Source organism: Solanum dulcamara, chromosome 7 (genome assembly GCF_947179165.1).
Source record: "Solanum dulcamara chromosome 7, daSolDulc1.2, whole genome shotgun sequence".
Lineage (NCBI taxonomy): Eukaryota > Viridiplantae > Streptophyta > Magnoliopsida > Solanales > Solanaceae > Solanum > Solanum dulcamara.
The window spans coordinates 34,854,387-34,874,116 of NC_077243.1; positions in this window are offsets into that span (position 1 = coordinate 34,854,387).

The following is a 19,730-nucleotide window of genomic DNA, read 5'->3' on the forward strand; positions in this document are numbered from 1 at the left end:
GTAGAACATCTACCACTCGAGTATTCAAATGGCCCTATATGATGCCTAATATGACAAACATTGTTGCTCTTTAATCGGTTAGTTTGAGTTTTTAGAGCCTAGGCTAAGTGGTACAGACTTTCTTTAGGAGGCTTTGGATAGAGTCCTGATGATTCAAGACAGACTTAGAGAGGCTCAGAATAGGAATAAGACATATGCGGATCATAGGCGCCAGCCTTTGAGTTTTGGAGTTGGTGATTGGGTATTCTTTTGAGTTTCTCCATAAAGGGCCTGATAATATTTGGGAGGTGGAGCAAGCTTAGCCCCAGGTATATTGGGCAATTTGATATTTTGAGGATTGTTGGTGATGCCGCTTATAAACTTGCCCTACCTCCTACATTCTCAGTTGTTCATCCAGTTTTTCAAGTCCCTATGCTTTATCGGTATGTTCTAGAAAAGTCTCGCATGCTCAAGTATGATTTAGTTGAGTTGGATGATCGCTTGACCTTCATGGAGGATTCTGTTGCTATTTTGGCCATAGATGTCAGACGATTGAGATCTAGAGTCATTACTGTAGTTAAGGTTTGTTGGAGACATCGTCCAGTCGAGTAGGCTACCTAGGAGATAGAGCAAGAGATGCGTGAGTAGCTCCCTGAATTATTTAAACCTTTAGGTACTTCTTGACTTTTACTGTCGTGGACAAAAGTCTTTTTTAGTAGTGGATGTTGTAATGACCCTCCAGATTATTTTTATATAATACATTATTTTCATCGTTTAAAGCTTTCTTGTAGTGATCCTAAGTTATTTATGACTTGCTGGCATTAACAGTCTGATCGCCTTGTTGTTCATTAGGTTTTTATGCAAGTTTTTGTATTTTTTGGAGCTTTTGAAACTTGAATAGTTGACTTTGATCAAAACATCAGGTAAATGGCCTCAAAATAGAATTCTAATAGTTTTATTACCTTCGGAACATTGAGTTTGTTATATAAGGACATTTTGTAAGGTTCTCGAGGCTTTTTGGTTAATCTCGAGCCCCTTTGTGAAAATTGGCTAAAATAGTGCTTGAGTGTGGGATCCATTTTTTTGTCGAGACGACCTCAGTTGGAAGTTTTGACATCATCCTCGATTCTAGAATATCAAATTTGTTGGGGTAGCATATCCCGTTTGTGTGTATGGGGTTTCAAATGAATCCTAAGCACCCCATCGAAAAATTTGGATTTGGCCAAAACCAGTTGATGTGCATCAGTTGGTAAAGGCATGAAATGCCCTTCACATTCGCAGAGGCTTGTGAACTTGGTCTCCGCATTTGCAGGCCCATGTCGCGTTCAGATGTGTCTAGCTTTCTCTTTTTTATCATGGTCCAGGCGGTGCGTTCACAAAGCTCTAGGTGTCGATCCTCTGCATTCGCGTGCTCCTCTGGCCGCGTTCATGAAGGTCAATTTTGTCTTATCTTTTATTTAAAAGACCAAACGTGATTCGCTCTTCTTAGAACACATTAGCTGGCCATATCTTGTGCTACAATGGTCTTAATTGGGTGATTCCAAGCCTGGGTTGTTCGAAAATTGCATGGCTACGCATAGGAGTTGTAATGACCCTCTGGGTTATTTTCTCCATTCTCTGATCTTTTTAGTGTTCAAAGCTTTTCTGTAGTGACCTCAAGTAATTTATGACTTATTGGCATTAATTGTTCGGTTGCTTGATCGTTCATTTGGGTTTTATGCTCATTTCCCTACCTTAGAGTTTGAATGGTTAACTTTTGTCAAAAATCTAGGAAAATGACCTTAGAATGCGATTTTGAGGCCATTTGGCACTTAGTCTTTGAAATTTGGCCAAAGTTTGACTTTGATCAACATTCTTGGAAAATGTACTCGGATTGAAATTGCGTCAGCGCGGTTAGCTACGGAACGTCGAGTTTGGTCTAGAATGACCATTCGTATGGTTCTCAAGGCTTTCTATCTCATTCCGAGCATCCTTGTAGATTTTAGGTTAAAATAATACTTAGGTGTGAGACTCACTTTTTGTTGAGACAACCTCAGATGGAAATTCTGAGTGCATTATCGAGTCAGAACGTTAATTTTTATGGGGTGGCTTAGTCTATTTACGCGCACGGGATTCCAAATGAATTCTGAGCACCCCGTCGGAGCTTTTTCAAGCTCAAGTTTGAGTTGGTGCAAGCACCATTGCCCTTCGCATTCGCGAGCCCTAGGGGTCGCGTTCGCGAAGCACAGCCATCCAGACCTACGCAATCGCTAGAGATAAGTCTTTTGACCCTTCTTCTTAATGTGGTGCCTCCCACAATCCTATGGTCTATGACCTATGTGGGCCGTGATTGCAAGCCTTGGACCCTGGGATCGGGATGGCTTGTTGGGACTGGTATTTTAAATAAAGACCAGTCATGAACCACCCCGACTTCTTATTTTGTTCTTGCGATTTTGGGAGCTAAGACACTCCAAATTGAGCGATTCCAAGTCGGATGGGTTCGTGTTGGTCATGGTGTCATATGGGATTGCTCAAGGAGCTTCGTAAGTCATTTTTTTGAGGTAAATTCCATTCCAAAGGGAATGCACTCCTTTTTGAATTCTCCATTAATGGTGAAATTATTGCATAGCCTGATTTCGGTGTTTTTGAGCATTGAATCGTGCTATAAGTTTGACCACAAGTTCGTTAAGATCAAATGCATGTTTTCATGTAGTCGAATTCAGGATTTCTAGTGCGGGTCCCACAATCCCATTTTAGACCCAATTTTGGGTCTATCTCTGAAAAATGTGAATTTGGTGTGGAAATGTTTGTATTGACATTGTGATCAATATTTTGTTTGATTGGCGACATTTGAAGGTGATTTGGAGGTGAAAAGCTTAAATTGAAGGATTTGAAGCATGCGTGATCGGCTTCGAGGTAGGTTACGGTGTTCCACCTTAGCTGAGCTTTATTAGATACTACTAAGTATATATTTCATGTGATTTAGGTTGGTATTTGCGGATATTAGCATTCTCGTTATCCTATTCCATTTTCTTGTTTCCCAAGTGAGCTTTCGGCAAGAATAGTCCCGTGAAATCCTTAGATTAGGCTATGGGCTTTGGTTGAGTGTTGACTTAGCATTATTATCCTGTTTAGGTTGTTATTGATAGCCTTAGGCTAGGTTTGAGTCTTAGGTGCTTTAGCAGGTGTTTTATTTCCCTTATAGCTAGGCATAACTTCGGTAGGGCTATGGATATCATACTTTAGTGCTAGTGCTGGAGACCTCTGTGGATGGTTGTACCCGTAGGTTTGGCTTAGTTGTGCTCGTTGGGAGATGAGATGGCATATTTTAGGGTAAGACATCGATCCTAGAGATATTTCTCCCCTATCTGATTCTGAGCCATGTATCGATTGTTTTGCTTTTTTTTTTAGCAATAGACTTATGATGCCTTCTTATCTATTATTCATTATTTGGACCGAGGATGTATTTGTTGAGCAATTGGACCCTAGGTTAGTTCCTTTTCCTTGTTAGTATGGTATGACTTGATTTACTGTTCAGACCGCATGTACCTTGTTTGAATACAGGTGATGGCATGCTTGCATTGATTGAGCATATTCACTCATTTTGTGGTACGATCCCAACTTATTTATGGGCTTTCACTACCATTTTGAGAGGACATTCTCATACTTTTACTACTTTTAAACTGCTTTTTAATGGGAGTCATACCACCTAGACTACTTTGATAAAATGGTTTGAGATTTACGAGGCATCGAGGACGTGCACTGTTTTGTACTGATAGTTCAGAGGCATTGAGAATGCACTCAGTGTCTATTGATATCCAACGTGGCATCTCCCTTTTTATACTATGGCTGCATCTGGGATGCCTTAAGTTTGTACTTAATTATCCGGCACAGCGTCGCCCTTTTCTACATCGGCTTGGACACTCACTCTCCCGTACTACTACGGCATACTATATGTCTATGTAAGACCTGGTTCAGGCCCATGCAGTATATACAAACTTCCCGCATCCTCTATGGGCCCTTTTTTCTAGTGCACCATGGAACTAGATGAGGGAGTTGCATGTGTCCCACCGGTGGCTGAGGGCCCGGGTGAGTCTATATACTTGTTGTTGATTGCTGAGAGCCACTGATGATGCTACTGAGTTTTACTATAAACTTGCATTCATTAGCATCGTCTATCACTAGTATATTTATATGGTGTGGTCCCCTAATTTTATGGGGGCCAGGGGTATGTTTGTTATTGTTTGTACCTTCCAAGGGTATGGGCGTCTGGTCAGTTATTATCTGATTATACCTGTACTTATCTCTTGTCGTATTTGTAGTTGGGTTGCAGGATGTCTTAGCTTGGGTTATTGTTGGTAATTTCTTTCTAGATTCAGATGGTTTAGTCCTTAGGTGGCTTTGTGATTAGTAGTAGCAGTCAGTGCTTCCGTCCTTGATTTGTTGACTCCTTTAGTGCCTCCTTGCTTTAAATAGGTTATGGCTTGCGCATGCAGGTGTGTTCTTTGGCTCTGTCTCATTTATTTATATATACATATATATTCCAGCTCTTTACTATGATTTCCTGCCTTATCTTGTATTAGATCTTTTTTGCTTACTTGTGTTATATTTACTTGATTACATGTGATTTATACTTGCTTTATATGTGGAGCTCAGTCGGTCTATGCATACTCAGTACTATTTATTTGGTACTCATACTATACCCACTATAGATCATAGTTTGGGTTATCGCCATTGATTTGGATTAGTGTGGAGCAGCTTGATTCAAAGATTTGGTGAGCACCCGGCGTTCAAAGTTGCCGATTTCCATCTAATTTGGATTAAGACCAATCTTTACTTGCTTCCGAAGACTGTTTGTACTTATAATTGTATCTATAAAAGCCTTGTACTCGTATTTTAATTTAGATGCTCGATTATCGACTAATGCCAAGTCTTGAGGTGGTTCCTTGTATTTTATCTCAGTTGTTCTTTTACTTCTCATTGCTATTACCTTCCAGTTTATTTGTTCATCTTCCGCTTGGTAGCACGTTGCCTCTGATCCCAGTATAAGGGTTAAGCGTTAGGCTTACCTATGGTGGGTGTTAGCAGGCACCATCATGACCTGAGAAATTAGATCGTAACAGCATGAGAGTGTTTGGGGATTGTCAGAGATCACTCATTTGAGATAATTTCTGCCCTGAAGGAGTTGCCAGCCCTCTTGTTCTTAGCTTTAATGGTGATTTTATGAATGTTATGACTTTGGGTTGTTCTGAGCCCCGAATTGTGTCCCATTTTGGGACACAAATTTGGGAAGGTAAAGAGGACTCTTTATAGAGTCCATTTTGAGATTTTTGATATGGGTCCCACATTCCCATTATAGACTCCAATTTTGGTCTGTCTCCATTTAATGCAATTTGGTGTTTAAATGATTGTCTTGGTTTTGTGATTCTATATTTGATAGCATGGCAGCGTCAAGAGGTCGTATGGAAGGGGAAAATTCCAAAATTGTAATTTGGAGCGCGCGCGATCTGCTTTGAGGTAAGCTACAACTTTCTATTCTTAGATTGAACATGAGTATGTAAATGTATGTTGATTTTTTTGGGAATTTGAGGTGAAAAATCTAGTTGTTCAGGCTTAGTTAGTTAGAACTCATGTTTTAGGCTATTTTAACAGGTTTTCGAGACTAAAAGCGTATCAGCTTTGTTGTTTGAGATCATCCTTACCTTGTGGTGTGTTTGATATGTGTTTATTGGTTGATATTGAGCATGTTTGGCCTTAGTGTCGGCTTAGCCTAGTGATTTCCATAGGCTTGCATTGTTTGGAATCGGTAGGCCTTTGTTTTGCTCTGACGTCGTTTTAAATGACTTAGCTCCCTGTAGATTGATGTAGTAGACTTGGGTCTAATTATCTAAGCCTTAACTAAGTAGTAACCCAGCGCTTGCGACATATTATCCACAATCCCCTTCTTACGTCGGTTGTAGTGTACTTGGTTCTTATTTTGGAGGTCGCTCGTCGATTCAGGTTGGATTTGGTTTGGGCTTGGAGTGATTTGTTGATGGCACTCGGTGTGGGTTCTCCCCTTTATGCTCGTTTATCAGTTGATCCTAAATCTAGACAACTCATCTCTTATTCTTGGTTTAAGTCCTTGATTCACTCCTCCAGGTTACGATTAAAGTCCCTGCCTTAACTCCTTCTCCTTGGTTAGAGTCCTTGACATATATTTTGCCTCAATTAGTTCTTGGCATATCGTTCACCTTAGTTACAGTCCTTGGATTATCTTTGTCCTTAGATAGAGTCCTTGACATATCTTTCACCTTGGTTAAAGTCCTTAGCATATATTTTGCCTTGGTTAGAGTCCTTAGCTTATTCTTCACCTTGGTAAGAGTCATGGGCTGCTATCTCACCGCAGTTAAAGTCCCTGACATGCAATCGACTTAGTTTGAGTCTGTGAAAGGTATTGGTAATGTTGGAAGTATCCTCAGATTCTTCTCGTGATTCTTAACTCTTCTGTGTACCTACCAGGCTTATAGGGGTCCTTTCTTGCGCATGAGTATACCTTCTAGCTTTATAGGGTCAGTTAGGTTTAGTTAGCTTTTACTTACTTCTTTCATAATCTTAGTATACTCGTGTGAATTCCTTTTCACATTCCTCTCTTTGACCTTTGTTGTGTTTAGATTCTAGCACTTCATATTATAATTACTTTTCCTCTTCAGTCGGCCTATTATGCCTACTAAGTACCTGTTGTTTTGGTAATTATACTACACTCTGCATCTTTTTTTGTGATGCATGTCCAAGCACTAGCTACCAGTATTGATATCGAGTCTATAGTTGTTGGATTCGGAGGTGAGGGTGAGCACATGGCGTTCTGGACTTTACCTGCCTCCGTATGTATTTTGTTTGCTAATATTTTACCTTTTGAGACGAGTGTTTGTATTTTGGGTCCACGTTTAGGACTTGTACTTTTTTATTTAGCAACTTTGTACTTGTGACTTCCTGATTCTGGGAAGGGATCTTATTGTACATATATTTTTGGTTTGCTTCCGCTTTATATCCTATTTTTGTATTTAAATTGTTGCTTCCATTTTGTCTCCGCCCTACACCCATTACTTGTCGTTCTGGGTTACGGACTAGCTTACCTACCGGTGGGTTAGAGTAGGTGCCATCATGACTCAAGAAATCGGGTCATGACAAAAATTCACATTGACAAGTAGACAATAAACTACTGTAATAACTAATTGTGCATATGGTTATCAAACCAACTATACATCAAAAACTAGTACTTTAAACTAAGTAGAGAAAACAAGCATACACAAAGAATCTCACGTTACCAGAACTTCTGAGAAACCTTTTTCAATCATTACTTTAAAGAAAGAAAGAACCCTCGTTTCATTGATCAACAAGCAGTCCTTCTTGCACTCATCATAGCATGCTTCCATCTTCTCCCTATACAGAGTTTGCTTTCCCGACAACTTCGAAATCCGACAAAGTATATGAAAATATCAATTAGAAATTCAAGTTAAGAAATAAATACTAATAAAAACAATGGAGAAAATAGTGGACCAAAGCATACTAAGATGTCAAAAATAAAAGATGTAACACTATCCAGGCAACTTAGTAAAATTCAACTTGATTGTCCATCTCCTTTTGCAAATCTTTCAACTACATTTTTTATTTTCAAGAATAGACCCATGTAGTCTAGTTTCATAGGCCCGAACAAAACCTTATACTATACACACAACATTAAACTACAAATAGAGCTTTAAATGCACAAGTAGCTAACAAAGGGGAAAAAAATAAAAATTCCACACAATAATAGATTGAATCTTGATATGTAGTATAAAGCTATATAAGGCTCAAAAAAGATTAAAGTAAAATAAGTAGTTGAAGGAAAACAATCAACTGAGCACACACTGTTCTCCCAAGATACTTTCTGTTTGTTTCCCTAGCTAGTCGATAACGTGATCATATGCTATGAAATACAAACTACATATTAAAGTCACAAGTAGTACCTATGAGCACATAACCCCTTGAACCGCACAAAGTATCATAGAAAGATATATGCCCTTCCTCTTGGACCCAATTTCCCATGTGGCGAAAAACTATATAACAAGAGTGGCACAAACCGAAGTAGTTTAAAAAGTTTCAAATAAGATTTTTTATTCCACATCTCATATAAAATAACATTAGATATCTTAAAAGGAATTATATTTGCTTGTATCATTGATACTAAATGGAATAACCTTTTCAAATGATTTTGTATTTATTATTAGCTAGACAATATTAAGAAGTAGACATTTATTATCTATGGCAACAAGTAAACGTTGTCAGGAAACTTACTTAAATTCAAGATCAACAATAAAAAATATATTACAAACATAGAATTTTTAAATAAGAATAGCGACATATAACTATAATGATCCTGAATGTCATTTTTGAAAATTCTTAGAAAATTACAATTTTACCCCTCTTGTTAGTTGCCCCGAGTCTTGTATGATCAGTATCTGAGGTTAAAACTGAAATTCGATAGAAAATTTGATATTCTTGAAAGTTTTAGAGTTTTTAAAACCTTTAAGTTGTTAAGAGTGAGTTTTGACGTTATCCGGAGCTATGAGTCTCGAAATGAAATTATGTTAATTCCATCAGCTTCGACATGTGGAATTTGATCTTGGTTGTCTTCAATTCCAGGTTTTTTATGGTGATTTGGACCCTTGCGTTGTGATTTGAGTGGAAGTCAGTCTAAAGTTTGACTTTGGTCAACATTTTGAGCTCGAACACTCGAATTGGATATCTGTCAATTCCATTGGGTTCAAGAGCTGATTTTAGGCTAGGTTGAGCTTTAGTTTATTTTTGGGAGGTTTTGAGGGATTTTGATTTTTGGTTGAAAGTTAGTTAAATTGTGGCTTATATCGGGACTAGGGAAAGGAGACCTCGGATCCATATTCCGATGATTTTATTGAGTCAAAAATGTCAAATTATATTGAATAGCATATATGATTTGTGTGCACGGGGTTTCGAACAAATCCCGAGGGTTCATTCATTGTATTTGGTGTATGGGTGTTTGTTGTGTTGTTGGCGTCTGGAGTAGTGTGCACCGAGATCGCGTAAGTGTTCGTGAGTGTGTGCCTTGTGGTCATGTGAGGGTTGTCGTAATCTTTTCCCTTGTGCTTAATGATCATGTAGCCCTGATCGCGATTGCACAAGTAAATATTTGATTTGAATTACTCTTCCTTTTCACGATCATGTGGAGGGATGGCACGATCTCGAAGAACAAACCTAGCAGACTTAAATTTCCCAAAAGTCGGGGTGTCTTCCTTATTTCACCATTTTTAAACACCAGGTTGAGGTGATTTTAAAGAGGATTTTTCGAGATTTGTCAATTGGGTAAGTGATTTTGACTCCAAACCTTCATTACACATTTATCAATTTATGATTTTAACATCAAATTAGTGTTTTCAATTCCAAAAAATGAGGGGTTTTCATGAACATGAATTTTTAGTAAAATTATGGAATCTCAAGGTCGTCTTCAACTCTTTTCCGAATTGGTTTTCATTGGTGAGTTCCAAAACCTTTGGGTATCACAATTTTACACAAAATTCCAAATTTACCCCCAACTCTCGTAATTGACTTTTTGGGTCGACTTGGACCCGATTTCCAAAATAATCAATATGGATATCATTGTTAGTGATTTCTTATTAGGATTCTATAATTGTTTTGATTTTGTTGATTTGGAGACCATCGTAGAGGGAAGACTCAAGTGCCGAGTTGATAGCTTTCTCTTTTAAGGTAAATGGACCTTTTTGGCCCTTCATTAAGTGTATTGAATCTTGTATGCTTTATTAGTGTGAATGGAAATAATGGGAATTGGTGAAGGATTTAGTAATTAATGCTCATTGTTAAATGTTGATTGAATCTTAGTAATGATATTGTGGGATAAAAAGGAATTTGTTGATATAGTAATGTATGGTGTGCCAAGAATGTGTTCAGTGGTTATATTGACTCCCTGTAGATAATGTGTTAAGATTAATTATGAATGGTTGTTGGTGTGAAAGTTACCATAATCTCATTGAGCATTTGTACACATCTATTTGCATTGATTCTATGACATCGTTGTGATGTGCTCTATGGAAGTGATGAGAAAAAGGGGGCGTGTCACACGCGGTGATAGATTCATATTGAGAAAAAAGGGACGTGCCATGCTCCATGGTAGAGAAAGAGGAAATGTGCAACGCGCCGTTGTAGGTGCACAGAAGGACAAGTCTCTCATAGGTCCCGGCCATATATTCAGCAGGTGTGTATCATTAGAACAAACATGCATCACTCTATATGACATTACATTACACTTCATCCTTGACTTCTTGAACATTATGAGTGAATGGTAATGACCTTGTGATTATTGAATATGAAATCTTGTGATGATAATATGTATTTGTTGAGGTACAGATCGTGATGTGTTATATTTACTATGTTATTTTGTATATTGTGAATGGCTAGGTTGGGTAGTCTGACTTCTCTGCAGGTTATAGTATGTGCAGGTTCGGTTAGTGTGTTAGGGATACATGTGTTTAATATTGCTTTACTTAGGGTTAGATAGGGTTGTTTGCTGAGTACCATTGTTTTTTGTACTCACTCTCTTTCTTTCTACACTTATGTAGGTTACGAGCCCGATACGTCTTGATTTCCCCTTCTTATCTTCGTTCGAGGCTTGCCTTTAGAGTTCGTGAGTTAACTGTTTGTCATTTTGGCAGACGTCACTGATTCTTTCACTGTATCCTTGTTCTATTATAGAAACAAAGTCATTTAGACTTGTGTTTCTTTAAATATATTGTAATACTTAGAGCTTGTACACGTGACACCAGGTTTTGGAGGTAGTTGAATTATATTCTGTTTTTCGCATGTTTAAGTTATGTTTAACTCTTATCATATTGTCTCTTCTTTTGCATTTACCCTGGTTGAGGGTCGCTAGGATGATCTGTCTTGATGGGATAGGACATGTGTCATCACACCTGATATTTGGATTGTGACAATAACACCAACAGTTCTATATATCATGCAAATACACCAACTTATAGAAAAATAATGTCACATAAACAAATCCACTAATTAAATGCAATTTGATTTTTCTGTAACATATATAGAAAATAAATTTAGGAACTCACCAAAACTTTTTATACAGACATGTATATGTCTTTACGTTATGTATGCCCTCATGGACACATAAAACTAGCCATTATTATTAATGTTTTTTTATAAAATACTCTAATATCATATGGTTTAACTCGCAATATAATTTTTGTATTATACGTTTGAAAACGGCTTCTAATGCCATCACTATGACTTGTGCAGGAAAACAAAAAATCTTCAATCATTTTGAAAAAGAAAAGTCAGTGTAGTTCTCCTTTCTTTAGTTATTGAAAAATCACATGCTATCAAACAAGAGCAGAAACAATAAATGTTGTTGATCGAATAGATGTATTGATGCAATCACGATCCTTTCATTATTAATCACTCAAATCAATTATTAGCATTAATTTTTTTACATAACCATATTTTTGCAAGTCCAAATTAAAATCAATGAAAAGACGCATATCTAGAAGTGCAAATTAACAATATTTGAAAACAACCTAAACAACAAGCAAAATACACAGATTTTCAGTCTGATACACTCACGAGGAGGATCAAAAATTTAAAAAAGTAAAGGTAAAGGAAAAGTTAGTACCATCTGAAAACAGAGGAAAGAGCAAAGTGAGAGCAAGCAAAAATCTTCGTTGGGTCAGAATCAGTTTCTCACTTTGGTTCAAGTAGCAGAGCTTTCTCTGTTACACTATCCTAGAAAAAAATAAGTTTTGTTCTTTTTATTTGTCCATATTCATGCATAATATGTTTATTGTGAGTCAATATAAGTAGGATTATAATAATCTCTACATGTGATACCCGTGCACCAATTTTATTAGCAAGTGCTGCATAAAAAATGTGAAATTTGAAAAACAGGAAAACCGAGAGTGAGCAAACAAAATAGTTGTGTATGAATATAATAAAAATTGAGTCAATATTGATAGGATTGCGATACTTTCTACGTGACACACCCTATGCACGTGCACAACTTTTTCTAGTGGTGTTTGGACATAAACCATGTGAAATTTGAAAAAGAAAAAAAAATAGTATTTATTTTTAAGTTAAAAATAATATTAAAAAAATTAAAGTTGTGTATAAACATAAAATAAATTGAGTCAATATTAGTATGATCATGATTCTCTCTATGTCGCACACCCAATACACGTGCATAACTTTTAGTAATGGTGTTTGGACATAAAAATTGTGAAATTTGAAAAAAGAAAAAAAATAGTATTTGTTTTGAAGTTGAAAATGATACTCAAAAATTAGATTTGTGTATGAATATAATATGTACTAAGTCAATATTATTAGAATTATGATAATATCTATTTGACACACCCAATACATGTGCACAATTTTTATTAGTGGCATTTTTACATAAGAATTGTGAAATTTGAAGGGGGAAAAAAGAGAGTATTGATTGTCAAGTCAAAAATAATATTCGAAAATTAGAGTTGTGTTTTAACATAACATAAATTTAGTCAATAGTGGTAGGATTATGTGTAACACCCCCCAAATATTTTCCCTAAGATTCGGACCTTTCTTGTATACGTGTAGGATCGAATTCGATTATTGTGAAACGTATGCATGAGTTAGGATGAGTTCCTAAGTAATTAAAGAGTGTTAGAGGTGATGTGGGGTCATAAGGGATCCTTAGAGCCAAGCTAAGTCCAAAAGGATTCGTCTTGGGTAAGTTGTTGAGGGAGTTTGTATAAGGGTCGACTTCTAACGGCCATATCATTTGAAATATGACGATCTGGGTGGCCCACGACCTATTAAATTAAAGGTCATCGAGTCTTCTTTCCAACGCCACCAAGAATGTAATTTTTGGAGTTCGAAGTCAAAATATATGACGATCCTAAGACGGACGGGTACTGCAGGAATTTCAAGCCTGGGTTGTAACTGCAGAAAACCTGGGCTTGGCGCCGCAGTGGCGCGACGCGCCACTATCGCACCAGGAACAAGCCTCAGTAGTTTGGTCCCTGGGGTAGTGCGCCACTACGATATGTGTAGGGTTTTCAAGCCTATTTTCCAGAACCTAGAAAATATAGGCTTGGCGCTGTAAGGGCGCGACGCGCCACTATCACGCCACAAACAATCCTTAGTAGTTTGGTCCCTGGCGCGACGCGCCACTATTGGGTTGCAGGGTTTTTAAGCCTATTTGACTTGGCGCCGCAGTGGCGCGATGCGCCACTATCGCGCCAGGAGCGTTTTTAGCCTGTTTTTCAGATTTTTGGAGAAAGGGCAATTTGGGAATTTCCCCAAATTATATATGTATCTGCCTTGGGACGTTTTTGGGACCATTTTCAGTCCCTCTCTCTCTCTCTCTAAAAGCCTTAACATTTCCCTCTCTTCTTCTTCTTCTTCTCCAAATCCTTCTCCAACAAAGAGTGCCTTCAAAAGTTTCAAGAATTCAAGCCTTCTATTGGAGACCCAACATCAAGGTCTTCTTCAAAGTCTTCAATAAGGTATGTAAGGCTATTCAAAACATGGGTTGAGTCCACCCATGTGCCCTATACTTTCTTTGAGATTTATTGTTCATAAGAATGGAGTTTAATGATAGGCTTATATCCAAATGAGTCTTGTCATCTATTAATTTGATTCTTGTTATGTTGATGTTGTTGAGTCAAGAAATTTCTAAAAAGAGCCTTCATGTGAGTATGAGTTGATAGAGATGAGTTGTTAAACATACTTTATTGATTTTCTTAACCATGTTGATTATGATAAAGATGTTAATTTTCTCGATATGTTATTCATCTTGAATTGTTGGTTTAAAACCTTGAAGTTGTGATGAGTTCCAAAGACGTGTTGAATGAATATAGAAATAATTGGATATGTTTGTATGTTGTTATAAATGCATATTTAATCTACTCTTGAAAGATATGATTGTGATTGATCGGATTGTATGATTGGGAGAGGTTTGATTGTGATAGAGTTGATGAGTTGACATGGTCGTAAATGAGACTTGTCGATATGATTTGATTGAGTTGATTGGATGGAGTTTTATGAGCATTGAGTCTTGGGAGGAGTATCGAGCACCAAATTGGGTAAGAATAAGTAATATCTCGAATCCAATAACTACGTCGCCAAACATAGGAGGGGATTAAACCGTTAAAATCGAATGCTTCCCCAAATTTATGGTCCTGACATTATAAGACTTGGTTGGATTGGATCCATGATTGGTTGATTCATTCATACCCTGACAAAGTATGAACGGACGCGGCAACAACGTCGGTTTGTTGTAATATCATTGGCTCATAAGTGATGGTTATCGGATAAGAGAAACTCCCATATAGGTCTTGATAGTACTCTGAGTCGGATTGAGTTGAATGATATGTGATTGGTCCCGTCTAAACCATATTCTTGTTTAGACTTAGGGCACTTGATTGAGTTGTTATTTCTCTTGAGTCGAGATTCCGAGTTGATTTGATACTTCCTTGGTGTTTGTTTCATTCGGCCATTTTACATACTCGTAAATTCCATGTACTGACCCAATTTGGCCTGCATCATTTCATGATGCAGAGACAGGTACTAGAGATCATCAACTGGCACACCGTTGAAGATCTACCCACTCCCAGCTAGTTGATGAGTCCTCCTAGTTTCCGGAGGATACCGAGATCTTCCTTACAGCTTTGTTTTGTCTTTTTTATTTTGATTGTTGGTAGCCATGGACTTTTTATTGGCACCTCCCAAATTGTTGATAGAGGCTTCATAGACTAGAGTATGAGAATATTGTTCTTTTGAGTAGTTCTATTAAAGCTGTTTGTTGATTTGATAGTTGTTTGGCCTTCGGCCCTAAATTATGAATAATATTCCTGTGATTGAGTCTTCCGCAGAGAGAATGTGATTGAATGAAAGTGTGACTAGACCAGGTGGTTCGCTTGAAGGTCAGAAATGGCTTTCGAGTGCCGGCCACACCTAGGGTACCCTCCCGGGGCGTGACATTATGATATTGTCTATGTATTACACTTAACAGATGTGCACTACTTCTATAAGTGGTGTTTGGAAATAAAAATTGCAAAATTTTAAAAAAAGGAAGAAAAAAAGTATATGTTTTCAAGTTGAAAATGATAGTCGAAAATTAGAGTTGTATGTGAACATAATATAAATTAGGTCAATATTAGTAGGATTACTATAATCTATATGTTGACCACTCAAATATACCCGCACAACTTTTATTAGTGAAGTTTGGACATAAAAATTGTGAAATTCTAAAAAGAAAAGAAAATAACATTTATTTTCAAGTTAAAAATGATATTCAAAAAATTACATTTGTATATGAACATAATATAAATTGAGTCAATATTAGAAGGATTATGATATTATCTATGCGGGCATCCCAATATACAAATATACCCGCACAACTTTTATTAGTGAAGTTTGGACATAAAAATTGTGAAATTCTAAAAAGAAAAGAAAATAACATTTGTTTTCAAGTTAAAAATGATATTCAAAAAATTACATTTGTATATGAACATAATATAAATTGAGTCAATATTAGAAGGATTATGATATTATCTATGCGGGCATCCCAATATACTTGCACAGTTTCTATCAATCGTGGCTTTTGGACATGAAATTGTGAAATTCTAAAAAGGAAAAACATTGTATTTGTTTTCAAGTTGAAAATGACAATCGAAAATTAGAATTATGTATGAACATAATTTAAATCGAGTCAATATTAGTAGGATTGCGATAATCTCTATGTGGCACACTCAAAAAAAATATGAATTTTCATTTGATTGAGTCCTAGTCATGACTTTAACACTGGTAAGGTGTGTGTAGCTTTATTAACATTTTTATACATAGATGTGCTAGGTGGGATTTGTGAATGAAGAAGGAGAATATATATCATATACGGTTGATGCAGGATCAACAATAGTTGCATCAACTCTAGGAGTTTCACCTATAACCACATTTATAGAATGAGCAGCAGTGAACAGAGAGGTGGCAGAACATGAATAAAGAAGATCGCCATCAAATTTTATTTCCTATTTTGTTTGATTGCTAGTGTGCCAACGTGATAGGGAAGGTGTGAGAAATGGGACATTCAAGGGCCTTTGTTCATTATTGACATTTTTAAATATTGATGCTTTTTCTTATTGCTAAGAAGCGTCAAAACACTGTGTATCACTTTGTAGGATAGGGTTACGGTGTATATGTCATGAGTTATAGAAGAAAAAAACATAGACCCTAACAAGCAATTCATGGTGGAATAACACGCGTGCCATCCACCGGTACATTGAAAAAAATCTTTTTAGTAGAATACAGGATAACTTTTTACCTTATTTAATGTGGGGATCATTGTTATAATAAAAAAATGGAATAGTTTTTAGGTTACTGCATATTTTTGTGTCTCATTTATATTCTAACGATTAATATGAACCCACATTATTATTCTTATATTTACCTTTCATCCCCCTTTCACTATTTTTATAGTCTTATTATTGGATATTCAGATATCTTCTAAATGGTCAAATTTTCTACATTATGCAAAATCTATTATTTTTTTTTTTGTTTACAAAAGATCAAATTTGTGGACTCTTTCCAACCTCACTAATTATCACCTAGACATGCGTCTTTTTCAAATTCCAAGAACAACAACAAGTCAACACTATTTCAATATCATTATATCAATTTATCAAATTCAGCGTAATATTATATTGATATATCATTATATCAACTTCTAAAATTCTTAAACCCGGTTTTAGTATTCTAATGTTATACTTTTTTTATTGAAATTTTGCATTGTTGACACTCTTACTTCATAAGGTTTGTGTACATCCTACCCTCTCCAGACTTACTTGTAGGATTACACTATCTATGTTATTGTTATTCAATTTATATGTGTCAACTAAAAAAATAAATCAAAATCTCTCTATGAAGTTTGACTTTAGACACCCAATCTTGTTGAGACGACCCTGCATTAGGGTCCAAAAAGTGTTATTGGATGAATACATTGGGGTCCCAAAATGGAAAAATGCTACTTGTTTGAATTGTGTTTCAAATAGCAATAGACATATTTTGGTCGTCATGCAAATGTCCTCCTTATTCTGCACCACTATGTTAGGAACAACCATGAAGGAATGAGTTTATGGAAAAGAATCTACTCAACTAGTGGCATTTATTTAGTGTCCTCTTATATATTTAGTTGTGTTTATGTCAAAGGATTTGGAACCATGAGAATCTAAATGAGACAGACGTCTTATGTTATGCCAAAAAAATTACACTCCTAAGACCATAAATGCAAAGATGTATGTATATATATATATATATATATATATATATATATATATATATATATATATATATATACCCACTGAAATCCACAAGTGGGGTCTGTGGAGGGTATGGTGTACGCAGACCTTACCACTACTCCATGGAGGTAGAGAGGCTGTTTCCGAAAGACCCTCGGCTCAAAACTTGTTTCTCAAATCTAATAAGTTTAGTAGCCATTACTAGCCTTCAGTATTGATTCCTAATCAATTTTCTCACAAAATTCCATAGCAGAAGTATCAAAAAATTCATTTTCAAGAGTTATTCATCTTTTCATTAATTTGCATTTATTCCAAATCAGTCTAACTATTATAGATGGATATATTTCATTGAAGTTTAAGTAAAGAGGATCAAACTATGCTAACTAAGCAAATGGTTTCATAAAATGGCCATCAATAGTAGGAAATGACCTTCCATTTTTTTTATTTTTTACTTTTTCTCTTTTGATATAGTAGGCAACAACCTTCTTATAGTAACTTATTTACCCAGAGCAGAGATAGTGATTATGAGGCCAAACAGGATCATAAAAGTAAAAGAAATCTAAGATAACTTAGTTTGTTTGGGCTATGAGGAGCAAGATGACACTTGCCAAACAATTACTTGGTTAAGAGTTGTGCATTTACTTATTTACTAGTTCTCGAACACATGCGTTCCAGGTGTATTCTATGCTAATTAGTACAAATTCCTTAAAATAATAGAAAAATGAAGAAAGGATTGAGCAGATGCGAGAATATCAAAAGATGACCAAATAAAATAAGTCACGTAATATAAAATAAAGTTTGAAGATTGCAACAAAAACAATAAACAACAAAGAGCAAAAGAGAACAATAATTAAGAGCAAAATGAAGGACTACGCAGCTTAAAGAAAGCTGGTTATATGTGCTTAATTTAGAAGGCAGTTAATTAAAAAAGGGGGGACAAACTGATGGAAGCTGTAAAGAAGCAAAATATGAAGAAAGAAAAAACTCATGTTAAATTAATATGATCCCACCTAATTAACCACATTCTCTATAGCTAACATTTACAGATTTTTTGTGAATTATCATTTAGGTACGTTGAATTTCTAACTTCTAATTCACCCTCTCTATGTAATTAATATATTACTACTACTTAATTAGATTTTGATTTACTGCATTAAGATATCACTATACTATCACAAATAAAGGATTTAGTGGCAATTATTTAGCGATAATAATATCATTTTTGTTATAATATATTTAGCGGCAATAATAAATACGAATATTTATAACTAACACTCAATATAGATATTTTAAAGGCTTTAGTGATTCATGATGAAAATATATTGTCACTAGATAGTTATTTTGTTTTAGTGCTATTTGGTTAATGAAAATTAATTTTACCTATGAATGGTTCCTATTGCAATGTATTTGGCATCTAGTATTTAATGTGAAAAACGAAAAAAGCCATTTTTTTGTAATTGGATTTATAAACATATAGTACTAACAAAAGAAATTTATAATTCCACAGCTAAAGAACTAAAGTGCGGTTGTAGGACTTCAAATTCTGTCATTATGTTATTAAAATATTAGTATTTAATTAGATATTTAATAATTTTGACTTAATGGGGGGAAATGATAATCTAACTTTGCACTTTGTCGCTTCCACTTTTAGTATAATATGATTTCAGAAGTGGTAATTCACTATCCATATATTCCTGCATGTATTTATTCCCATACAAAGGTTGAACCAGCTACGAAGTATGGCGTCTAGGTCCATGTTGGGTATTTGCCTTGAGTTTCTTTCCATAACTGGTTTTTCCTTTTTCTAAAAGGAAAATACAAAGTTTCCATATTTGGCTAGTCATTTTTTTTGTAGGAAAAGGTTAATGACTCTATAAATAGAGATCCATTCATCTAACATGTAGCATACACAATGTAGTCCTAGGGGCTCTGAGAGTTTTCTTTAGGGAATAATTTGTGAGACACAAGTGTTACGTAACACTTGTGTAAACCTCTTTATATTCCGAGTGAATTGTGTGAGGTTATTGTCACGCCCCGAGAGGGTACCCTAGGCGTGACCGGCACTCAAAGGCCATTTCTGACCTCCGAGTGAACCACCTGGTCCAGTCACACATTCAATCAATCACATTCTCTTAGCGGAAAACTCAATTAAAGAAATACTATTCATATATGAGGGCCGAAGGCCAAACATTTACAACCCAACAAGACAATAAAATAAGACTCCTCAAAATAACAGTTCGACCTCCCCACACTCCAGTCTATGAAGCCTCTATCAAAGTCTAAGAGGTGCCAATGACAAGTCCATGGCTACCAACAACCAAATAAGGGAAATGACAACAAAACTGTACAAGAAGGCTCAACATCCTCCGGAAACTAGGAGGACTCACCAACTAGCCGAAAGTGTATGTGGATCTTCAACGGAGC